Here is a 14,447-nt window from a genome sequence, read left to right as displayed (position 1 = left end):
TTTATGTACAGTACATATTGTATATTTGGTGAAACTTCCCATTTTATGTACTGTATATAATGTATATTTGGTGTCCTTTGATATTTTAAGTACAGTATATAATATATATTTGGGGTATTTTTATATCTTGTGTACAGTATATAGTATATATATGGTGTACTGTGATATTTTATGTACAGTATATAATATAAATTTGGTGTACTGTGATATATTAAGTATGGTATATAATGTATATTTGGTTTACTTTGATATTTTATATACAGTATATAATATATATTTGGTGGGCTTTGATATTTTAAGTACAGTATATAATATATATTTGGTGTAGTTTGACATTTTAAGTACAGTTTATAATATATGTTTAGTTTAATTTGATATTTTATGTCCAGTATAAAATATATATTTGGTGTACTTCGAAATTTTATGTACAGTATATAACGTATATTTGTTTTACTTTGATATATAATGTACAGTATATAATATATATTTGGTGTGCTTTGATATTTTAAGTACAGTATATAATATATATTTGGTGTACTTTGGAATTTTATGTGCAGTATATAATACGTATTTTGTATATTTTCATAGTTCATGTACAGTATATAATATATATTTGTTGTACTTTTATATTTCATGTACAGTATATAATATATATTTGGTGTACTTTTATATTTTTTGTACAGTATTTAATATATATTTCGTGAAATTTGATATTTTATGTACAGTATATAACATATATTTTGTGCACTTTGATATATTATGTACAGTATATAATATATATTTTGCATATTTTCATATTTTATTTACAGTGTAAAATATATATTTGGTGTGATTTTATATTTTATGTACGGTATATAATATGTATTTAGTGTAATTTGGTATTTTATGTACTGCATATAAAATATATTTGGTGTGCTTTGATATTTTATGTACAGTACATAAAATATACTTGGTGTACTTTTATATTTTATGTAAAGTATATAATAGGTATTTAGTGTAACTTGATATTTTATGTACAGTATATAATATACATTTGGTGTGATTTTATATTTCATGTACAGTACATAATATATATTTGGTGTACTTTGATATTTTATGTACAGTGTATAATATATATTTGGTGAATTTTGACATTTTATGTACAGTATAAAATATACATTTGGTGCCCTTTGAGAATTTGTATACAGTATAAAATATATATTTGGTGTATTTTCATATTTTATGTACAGTATATAATATATATTTGGTATACTGTGATATTTTATGTACAGTGTATAATATATATTGGGTGTACTGTTTTATTTTATGCAGAGTGTATAATGTATATTTGGTGTAATTTGATATTTTATCTACAGTATGTAATATATATTTTGTGTGCTTTGATAATATATGTACTGTATATATCTGGTGTACTGTGATATTTTATGTACACTATATAATATATATTTTGTGAATTTTCATATTTTATGTACAGTATACAATATATGTTTAGTGTTCTTTTATTATTTATGTACAGTATATAATATGTATTTAGTGTAATTTGATATTTTATGTGCAGTATATAATATATATTTGCTGTACTTAGACACTTAATTTACAGTATATAATATTCATTTGGTGTAATTTTATATTTTATGTATAGTATATAATGTATATTTGGAGGGCTTTGATATTTTATGTACAGTATATAATATATATTTGGTGTGCTTTGCAATTTTATGTACAGTATATAATATATATTTAGTTTAATTTGATATTTTATGTACACTATATAATATGTAATTGGTGAAGTTTGATATTTTTTGTTCATTATATAATATACATTTGGTGTCCTTTCATATTTTATGTATGGTATATAATATATATTTTTTGGATTTTCACATTTTATGTACAATATATAACATATATTTGGTGTACTTTTATATTTTATGTACTGTATATAATATATCTTTAGTTTAATATGATATTTTTTGTACAGTATATAATATATATTTGGTGTACTTTCATATTTTTTGTACTGCGTGTGATATGTATTTCTAGTATTTTCATATTTTATGCACAGTACATGATATATATTTCGGGTACTTTTATATATTTTGTACAGTATATAATACGTATTTAGTGTAATTAGATATTTTATGTACAGTATGTAATATATATTGGGTGTGATTTTATATTATATGTGCAGTATATAATATATATTTGGGGTAGTTTGATATTTTATATGTAGTATATAATATATATTTGTTGTTCTTTGATATTTTATGTACATTATGTAATATATATTTTGAATATTTCCATATTTTATCTACAGTATATAAGATATATTTGGTGTACTTATATATTTTATGTATAGTATATAATATTTATTTAGTGTAATTTGATATTTTATGTACTGTACGTCATATATATTTAGAGTGCTTTGATATTTTATGTACAGTATATAATATATATTTGGTGAACTTTAATATATTATCTACTGTATATAATACGTATTTTGTGTATTGTCACATTTTATGTACAGTATGTAATATATATTTGGAGTACTTTGATATTTTAGGTACAGTATATTATATACATATTGAGTAGTTTCATATTTTATGTACAGTATAGAATGTACATTTGGTGTACTTTTATATTTTATACACAGTATATAATATATGTTTAGTTTAATTTGATATTTAATGTACAGTATATAATATATATTTGGTGAATTTTAATATTATTTGTTCATTATATAATATACTTTTGGTGTCCTTTCATATTTTATGTACAGTATATAATACATATTTTGTGTTTTTTCAGATTTTGTGCAGAGTATATAAAATATATTTGGTGTACATTCACATTTTATGTACAGAATATAATATATATAAGGTGTACTTTGATATTTTATATTCAATATAAAATATACATTTGTTGTACTGTGATATTTTATGTACAGTATATAATATATATTTGGTGAACTTTGATATGTTATGTACAGTATATAATATTCATTTGGTGCCCTGTGATATTTTATGCACAGTATATAATATGTATTCGTCATATTTTGATATTTTATGTATAGTATGTGATATGTATTTTGTGTATTTTCATATTTTATGTACAGACTATAATATATATTTGGTGTACTTTTATGCATTATATATGGTATATAATATTTATTTAGTTCAATTTCATATTTTATGTTCAGTGTATAATATATATTTCGTGTGCTTTCATATTTTATGTTGAGCTTATAATATATATTTGCTGTACTGTGATATTTTATGTACAGTACATAATACGTATTTTGTGCATTTTCACATTTTATGCAAAGTATGTAATATCTATTTGGTGTAATTTGATATTTTATGTACAGTGTATAATATATATTTGGTGTAATTTGGTATTTTATGTACAGTTTATTATATATATTAGGGGTATTTTTATATTTTATGTACAGTATATAATATATATGGTGTATTGTGATATTGTATGAACAGTATATAATGTATATTTGGTGTACTGTGATATTTTGTGTACAGCATATAGTGTATAATTGGTGTACTTTGATATTTTATCTACAGTATATAATATATATTTGGTGTATTTTGATATTTTATGTACAGTAAGTGATACGTATTTTGTGTATTTTAATATTTTATGTACAGTATATAATATATATTTGGTGTGCTTTTAAATTTTATGTACAGTATATAATATGATTTTAGTGTAATTTCATATTTCATATACAGTATATAATACATATTTGTGGTATTTTTTTATTTTATGCACAGTATATAATATATATTTTGTGTACTTTCACATTATATGTACAGTATATAATATATATTTGTTACAGTTTTATATTTTATGTGCAGTATATAATATTAATTTAGTGTAACTTGATATCTTATGTACAGTATATAATATATATTTGGTGTACTTTGATATTTTATGTACAGTATATAATACGTTTTCCGTGTATTTTCACATTTTATGCTCATTATATAATATATATTTGGTGTACTTTTATATTTTATATACAGTATATAATATATATTAGTTTACTTTGATATTTTATGTACAGTAGATAATATAAATTTGGTGTACTTTGATATTTTATGTACAGTATGTGATATGTGTTTTGTGTATTTTCATATATTATGTACAGTATATAGTAGATATTAGGTGTACTTTTATATTTTATGTAAAGTATACAATACGTATTAAGTGTAAATTAATATTTTATGTTCATTACATAATATATATATGGTGTGATTTTATATTTTATGTACAGAATATAATATATATTTGGGGTATTTTGATATTTTACTTATGGTATATAATATATATTTGGTGCACTTTTATACTTTATGTATAGTATATAATATATAATTGGTGTAATGTGATGTTGTGTGTACAGTATGTACTGTATATTTAGTGTACTTTGATGTTTTATTTACAGTATATAATATATATTTGGTGTACTTTGATATTTTATGTACAGTATAAAGAATTTATTAGGTGTATTCGATATTTTACGTACAGTATATAATATATATTTTGTATATTTCCATATTTTATATACATTGTATAATATATATTTGGTATACTTTTATATTTTATGTATGCTATATAATATTTGTTTAGTGTAATGTCATATTTATGTACAGTATAGAATATGTATTTAGTGTAAATTCATATTTTATGTTTAGTATGTGATATATATTTTGTGTGATGTTATATTTTATGTACATTATATAACATATATTTGGGGTATGTTGATATCTTATGTACGGTATATAATATATATATGCTGTACATTTATATTTTATGTACAGTATATAATATATACTTTGTGTACTGTGATATTGTATGTACAGTATATAATATATATTTGGTGTACTTTTATATTTTATGTACACTATATAATATATATTTGGTGTACTTTGATATTTTTTGTACAGAATGTGATATGTATTTTTGGTATTTATTTATTTTATCTTCAGTATATAATATATATTTGGTTTATTTTCATATTTTATTTACAGTATATAATATGTGTTTACTGTAATTTCATATTTTATATACAGTATATAATATATATTTCGTGTGATTTTATATTTTATGTACAGTGTATGATATATTTGGTGAACTTTGATATTTTATATACATTATATAATATATATTTGGTGTACTTTGATATTTTATGTAAAATATATAATATATATTTGTGGAATATTGATATTTTATGTACAGTATATTGTATATATGGTGTATTATGATACTTATTATAGAGTATATAATATATATTTTGTGTACTGTGATATACTATGTACAGTATAAAATGTATATTTGGTGTTCTTTGATATTTTATGTACAGTATGTAATATATATTTGGTGTGCTTTGATGTTTTATGTACAGTATATAATATATATTTGGAGTACTTTGATATTTTATGTACATTATATAATATATATTTGGTGTACTGTGATATTTTATGTACTGTATATTATACGTATTTTGTGTATTTTCACATTTTATGTACAGTATATAATATATGTTTGGTGTACTTTTATGTTTTATGTACAGTATACAATATATATTTACTTTAATTTGATATTTTATATACAGTATATAATATAAATTTGGTGTACTTTGGTATTTTACTTACAGTATATAATATATATTTGTGGTATTTTGATATTTTATGTACAGTTTACAATATTTATATGATGTATTGTGAAATTTTATGTAGACTATATTATACATCTGGTTGACTGTGATATTTAATGTACAGTATATAATTTATGTTTGGTGTACATTGATATTTTATGTACAGTATATAATATACATTTAGTTTAATTTGATATTTTATGTACAGTATATAATATATATTTGGTGTACTTTCATATTTTATGTACAGTATGAGATATATATTTTGTGTATTTTCACAATTTTTGCACGGTATATAATATATATATGGTGTATTATTATATTTTATGTTCAATACATAACATGTATTTAGTGTAATTTGATATTTTATGTACAGTATATAATATATAATAGGTGTGATTTTTTATTTTATGTAGAGTATATAATATGTATTTGGTGTACTTTGATATTTTATGTATAGTATATAATATATACTTGGTGCACTTTGATATTTTATGTACAGTATATAATATATATTTGGTGTACTGTGATATTTTATGTACAGTATAAAATATATATTTGGTGTTCTGTGATATTTTATGTACAGTATATAATGTATATTTGATGTGATTTGATATTTTATGAAGAGTATATAATATATATTTGGTGTGCTTTAATATTTTATGTTCAGTGTATAATATATATTTGGTGTACTTTGATATTTTATGTGCTATATATAACATATATTTTGTATATTTTTATATTTTATGTACAGTATATAATATATATTTGGTGTACTTTTATATTTTATTTACAGTATATAATATATATTTAATTTAATTTGATATTTTATGTACAGTAGATAATATATGTTTGGTGAACTTTGATATTTTTTGTTCAGTATATAATATACATTTGGTGTCCTTTCATATTTTATGTAAAGTATATAATATATATTTTGTGTATTTTCACATTTTATGTACAGTATATAATATATATTTGGTGTACTTTCATACTTAATGTACAGTATATAATATCTATTTGGTGTACTTTGGTATATTATATGCAATGTATAATATACATTTGTTATTCTGTGATGCTTTATGTGCTGTATATAATATATATTTGATGTAATGTGATATTTTATGTCCACTATATAATATATCTGGTGTTCTTTGATATTTTATGTACAGTTCATAATGTTTGTTTGGTGTACTTTGTTATTTTATTTACTGTATATAACATATATTTGGTTTCATTTGACATTATAAGTGCAGTACATAATATAAATTTGGTGTACTTACACGCTTAATTTACAGTATATAATATTCGTTTGTTGTAATTTTATATTTTATGTAGTGTATATAACATATATTTGGTGCAGTTTGATATTTTATGTAGAGTATATAATATATATTTGGTGTACTGTGATATTTCAGGTACTTTATATCATATATATTTGGTGTACTTTGATATTTTATGTACAGTATATAATTCATATTTGGTGTGCTTTGATATGTTATTTACAGTATATAATATATATTTGGCATACGTTGATATTTTATGAACAGCATATAATATATATTTTGTGTACTTTGATAATTTATGTACACTATATAATATTGATTTGCTGTAGTTTCATATTTTACGTACCGTAGATAAATATATTTGGTGTACAATGGTATTTTATGTACAGTATATAATACATATTTGGTGTACTGTGATATTTTATGTACAGTATATCAGGTATATTTGGTGTCCTTTTTATTTTATGTACAATATATAATATATCTTTGGTGTGCTTTGATATTTTATGTACAGTATATAAAATATATTTGGTGGACAGTAATATTTTATGTACAGTAGATAATAAGTATTTTGTGTATTTTCAAATTTTATGTACAGTATATAACATATATTTGGTGTACTTTTATAATTTTATGTACAGTATATAATATATATTTAATGTTATTTGATATTTTATGTACAGTATATAATATATAATTGGTGTGCTTTTATATTTAATGTACAGTATATAAAATATATGTGGTGTACTTTGATATTTTATATAGAGTATACAATATAAATTTTGTGTATTTTCACATTTATATGCCGTATATAATATATATTTGGTGTACATTTATATTTCATGTAAAGTATATGATATATATTTAGTGTAATTTGATATTTCATGTACAGTATATAATACATATTTGGTGAACTTTGACATTTTATGTACAGTATATAATATATATTTGGAGAAATTTGATATTTTATGTACAGTATATAATATACATTTGGTGTACTTTGATATTTTATGTACAGTATATAATATAAATTCGGTGTGCTTTGATATTTTATGCACAGTATATAATATACATTTGGTGTACTTTGATATTTTAAGTGCAGAATACAATATATATTTGGTGAAGTTTGATATTTTTTGTTCATTATATAGTATACATTTGGTGTCCTTTCACATTTTATGTACAGTATATAATGTATATTTTGTGTATTTTCACATTTTTGTGGAGTATATAATATACATTTGTTGTACTGTGATATTTTATGTACAGTATATAATATATTTTTGGTGTACTGTGATTATTATGTACCATATATAATATGTATTTAGTGTAATTTCAGATTGTATGTATAGTATACAATATATATTTGGTGTGTTTTATATTTTATTTACAGTTTATAGTATATATTTGGTGCACTTGGTTATTTTATGTACAGTTTATAATATATATTTTGTGTATTTTCACATTTTATGTACTGTAAATAATATATATTTGGTTTACTTTTATATTTCTCGTATAGTATATAATATATATTTAGTTTACTTGGATATTTTATGTACAGTAGATAATATATATTTGGTGTACTTTGATATTTTATGTACAGTATGTGATATGTGTTTTGTGTATTTTCATATTTTATGTACAGTATATAATATATATTTGGTGTGCTTTTATATTTTTTGTAAAGTATATAATATGTATTTAGTGTAATTTGATATTTTATGTACAGTATATAATATATATTTAGTATAATTTGATATTTTATATACAGTATATTATATAAATTTGGTGAACTTTGATATCTCATGTACAGCACATAATGTACATTTGGTGCCCTTTGATATTTTATGTACAGTATATAATACATATTTGGGGTATTTTGATATTTTATATACAGTATATAATATGTATTTGGTGTACTTTTATATTTTAAGTACAGTATATAATATATACTTGGTGTACTGTGAAATTGGATGTACAGTATATAATGTATATCTGGTGTACTTTGATATTTTATGTACAGTATATAGTATATATTTGGTGTACTTTGATATTTTATGTACAGTATATAAAATATATTTGCTGTACTTTGATATTTTATGTACAGTTTATAATATATATTTTCATATTTTATGTACAGTATATAATATATATTTGGTGCACTTTTATATTTTAAGTATGGTACATAATCTATATTTAGTTTGATTTCATATTTTATGTACAGTACATAATATATATTTGGTATGCTTTAGTATGTTATGTACAGCATATAATATATATTTGGTGTACTTTGATATTTTATGTATAGAATATAATACGTATTTTGTGTATTTTCACATTTTATGTACATTACATAATATATATTTGGCGCACTTTTATGTTTTATGTACAGTATATAATATAAATTTAGATAAATTTGCTATTTTTTTTAACATTTTAGAATATATATTTGGTGTACTTTGATATTTTATGTACAGTGTGTGATGTGTATTTTGTGTATTTTCATATTTTATGGACTGTATATAATATATATTTGGTGTACTTTTATTTTTTGTTTATTATATAATATATATTTAGGGTAATTAGATATTTTATGTACAGTATGTAATATATATTGGGTGTGATTTTATATTACATGTATAGTATATAATATATATTTTGTGTCCTTTGATATTTTTTGTACTGTATACAATATATATTTTGGTGTACTTTGATATTTTATGTACATTATATAATATATATTTTGTATATTTTCACATTTTATGTACAGTATATAAGATATACTTTGTGTACTTTGATATTTTATGAATAGTGTATAATATTTATTTCGTGTAATTTGTTTTTTATGTACAGTATTTAATATATATTTAGAGTACTTTGATATTTTATGTAGAGTATATAATACATATTTGGTGTACTTTAATATATTATGTACTGTATATAATACGTATTTTGTGTATTTTCACATTTTATGTACATTATAAAATATATATTCGGTGTTCTTTCATATATTATGTATAGTGTATAATATATATTTTGTTTAAATTGATATTTTATGTACAGCATATAATATATATTTGGTGTACTTTGATAATTTATGCACAGTATGTGATATATATTTTGTGAATTTTCATATTTTATGCACAGTATATAATATATATTTGGTGTACTTTGATATTTTATGAACAGTATATTATATATATTTTGTGTAGATTCATATTTTATGTTCAGTATAAAATGTACATTTGGTGTACTTTTATATTTTATATACAGTATATAATATATATTTAGTTTAATTTGATATTTTATGTACAGTATATAATATACATTTGGAGTACTTTGATATTTTATGTACGGTATATAAAATATATTTGGTGTACTTTGATATTTTATGTACAGCATACAATATATATTTTGTATATTTTCATATTTTATGTGCAGAATATAATATATATTTGTTGTACTTTTATATTTTATGTATGATGTATAATATTTATTTATTGTAATATCATATTTTATGTACAGTACATAATATATATTTGTTGTGCTTTGTTATTTTATGTATAGCATATAATATATATTTGGAGTATTTTGATATTTTATGTACAGTATATAATACGTATTTTGTGTATTTTCACATTTTATGTACAGTATATAATATATATTTGGTGTACTTTTATATTTTATATACAGTATATAATATATATTTAAATTTGTTATTTTTTGTACAGTATATAATATATATTTGGTGTACTTAGATATTTTATGTACAGTGTGTGATATGTAGTTTGTGTATTTTCATATTATATGGACAGTATATAATATATATTTGGTGTACTTTGATATTTTATGTACAGTATATAATATGTATTTATAGTAATTTGATATTTTATGTACAGTATGTAATATATATTGGGAGTTATTTTATATTATATGTACAGTATTTACTATATATTTGGTGTTCCTTTCCGTTCCGTTCCGTTCTGTTCTGTTCCGTTCCATTATGTTCCATTCCGTTCCGTTCTACTAGGGTTCATACAATTCCATTCCATTCCAGTCCCTTCCATTCCGTTATGTTCCGCGTCGATCTACTCAGCTTGATTCAATTCTTTTCTATTGCATTCCATTCCATTCCATTCCATTCCATTCCATTAAATTCCATTCCATTCCATTCCTTTCCATTCCATTCCATTCCATTCCATTCCATTCCATTCCATTCCATTCCATTCCATTCCATTCCATTCCATTCTACTCGGGTTGATTCAATTCCATTCCACTCTTTCCATTCCATTCCATTCCATTCCATTCCATTCCATTCCATTCCATTCCACTTGAGTTGATTCAATTCCATTCTACTCTCCATTCCATTCCATTCCATTCCTTTCCTTTACATTCCATTCCATTCTACTCCAGTTGATTCCATTCTGTTCCGTTTCGTTCCGTTCCGTCCCGTCCCGACCCGTCCCGTCCCATCCCGTACCATCCCATCCCATTCCGTTCTACTCGGGTTGATTCCATTCCATTCCGTTCTGTTCCGTTCCTTTCCGTTCAGTTCCTTTCCGTTCCGTTCCACTTGGGTTGATTCAATTCCATTCTGTTACATTCCATTACATTCCGTTCCATTCCAATACGTTCCGCGTTGTTCTACTCGGGTTGATTCAATTCCATTCTATTCCATTGAATTCCATTTCATTCCATTCCATTCCATTCCATTCCATTCCATTCCATTCCATTCCATTCCATTCCGTTCTACATGGGTTGATTCCATTCCATTCCATTCCATTCCATTCCATTCCTCTCACTCGGGTTGATTCAATACCATTCTATTCCATTCCATTCCTCTCACTCGGGTTGATTCAATACCATTCTATTCCATTCCATTCCGTTCCGTTCCATTCCATTCCGATCCGTTCCGTTCTGTTCTACTTCCATTCCACTCCATTCCATTCCATTCCATTCCATTCCATTCCATTCCATTCCATTCCATTCCATTCCATTCCATTCCATTCCATTCCAATCCATTCCATTCTACTCGGGTTGATTCCGTTTCATTCCATTCCATTCCATTCCATTCCATTCCATTCCATTCCATTCCTTTCACTCAGGTTGATTCAATTCCATTCTATTCCTTTCCATTCTGTTCCATTCCATTCCGTTCCGCTCCATTCCGTTCAGTTCTACTCGGGTTGATTCAATTCAATTCTATTCCATTCCATTCCATTCTATTCCATTCCATTCCATTCCGTTCCATTCCTTTCCATTCCATTGTACTCGGGTTGACTCCATTCCATTCCATTCCATTCCATTCCATTCCATTCCATTCCATTCCATTCCAATCCATTCCATTCCATTCCATTCCATTCCATTCCATTGTACTCGGGTTGATTCCATTCCATTCCATTCCATTCCATTCCATTCCATTCCATTCCATTCCATTCCACTCGGGTTGATTCCATTCCATTCCATTCCATTCCATTCTACTCGGGTTGATTCCATTCCATTCCATTAAATTCCATTCCATTCCATTCCATTCCATTCCATTCCATTCCATTCCATTCTACTCGGGTTCATTCCATTCTATTCCGTTCCATCTCGTCCTGTCCCGTCCCGTCCCGTCCCGTCCTGTTCCGTTCTACTCGGGTTGCTTCCATTCCGTTCCGTTCCGTTCCGTTGCGTTCTTTTCTGTTCCATTCCGTTCCATTCTGCTCGGGTTGATTCAATTCCATTCTATTCCATTCCATTCCTTTCCATTCCATTCCATTCCATTCCATACTATTCCATTCCGTTCTACTCGGGTTGGTTCCATTGAGTTCCGTTCCATTCCGTTCCGTCCCACCTCGTCCCGTCCCGTCCTGTCCCGTCCCGTCCCGTCCCATCCCGTGCCGTTCTACTCGGGTTGATTCCATTCCATTCCGATCCGTTCCGTTCCGTTCCGTTCTATTCCATTCCGTTCCGCTCTACTCGGGTTGATTCAATTCCATTGTATTCCATTCCATTCCATTCCGTTCCATTCCGCTATGTTCCGCGTTGATCTACTCGGGTTGATTCAATTCCATTCTATTCCGTTCCATTCCTTTCCATTCCATTCCATTCCATTCCATACTATTCCATTCCGTTCTACTCGGGTTGATTCCATTGCGTTCCATTCCATTCCGTTCCGTCCCGTCCCGTCCCGTCCCAACCCGTGCCGTTGTACTTGGGTTGATTCCATTCCATTCCGTTCCGTTCCGTTCCTTTCCATTCCGTTCTCTTCCATTCCGTTCCGTTCTACTCGGGTTGATTCAATTCCATTCTATTCCATTCCATTCCATTCTGTTCTGTTCCACTATGTTCTGGGTCGATCTACTCGGGTTGATTCAATTCCTTTCTATTCTATTCCATTCCATTCCATTCCATTCCATTCCATTTCATTCCATTCCATCCCATTCCATTCCGTTCTACTTGGGTTGATTCCATTCTGTTCCGTTCCGTTCCGTCCCGTCCTGACCCGTCCCGTCCCGTCCCGTCCCGTCCCGTCCCGTTCCGTTCTACTCGGGTTGATTCCATTCCTTTCCGTTCCGTTCCGTTCCATTCCGTTCCGTTCCATTCCGTTCGTTCTGTTCTATTCCATTCCGTTCCGTTCTACTCGGGTTGATTCAATTCCATTGTATTCCATTCCATTCCATTCCATTCCGCTCCGCTCTGTAGCACGTCGATCTACTCGGGTTGATTCCATTCCATTCCATTCCATTCCATTCCATTGCATTCCATTCCATTCCATTCCATATAAAATATATTTGGTGAAACTTGATACTTAATGTACAGTATACAATATATATTTGGTGGAAATTAATATTTTATATAAAGTTAGTAATATATATTTGGTGAAATTTCATATTTTATGTACAGTATATAATATATATTGGTTGAAATTTGATATTTTATGTACAGTATGTAATGTATTTGGTGAAATTTCATATTTTAAGTACACTATATAATATATATTTGCTGAAATTTGATATTTTATGTACAGTATATAATATGTATTTGGTGTACTTTTCTATTTTATGTACAGTATATAATATATATTTGGTGTACTCTAATACTTTATGTACATTATATAATGAATATAAGGTGTACTTTGATGTTTTATGTACAGTATATAGTATATATTTGTAGTGTTTTGATATTTTATTTACTGTATATAATATATATTTGGTGTCTTTGATATTTTATGTACAGTACATAATATATATTTGGTATATTTTCCTATTTTATGTACAGTATATAATATATATTTGGTGTACTTTTATATTTTTTCTACAGTATATAGTATATATTTAGTATAATTTGATATTGTATGTACAGTATATAATATATATTTCGTGTGCTTTGATATTGTATGTACAGCAAATAATATATATTTGGGGTATTTTGATATTTAATGTACACTATATTATATATGTGGTGTATTGTGATATTTTATATACTGTATATAATATATATTTGGTGTACTG

This window comes from Gorilla gorilla, chromosome 17 (genome assembly GCF_029281585.2).
Source record: "Gorilla gorilla gorilla isolate KB3781 chromosome 17, NHGRI_mGorGor1-v2.1_pri, whole genome shotgun sequence".
In the NCBI taxonomy this organism is placed as follows: Eukaryota; Metazoa; Chordata; class Mammalia; order Primates; family Hominidae; genus Gorilla; species Gorilla gorilla.
The sequence above is the reverse complement of the archived record's forward strand: the minus strand, read 5'-3'. Positions refer to the sequence as shown.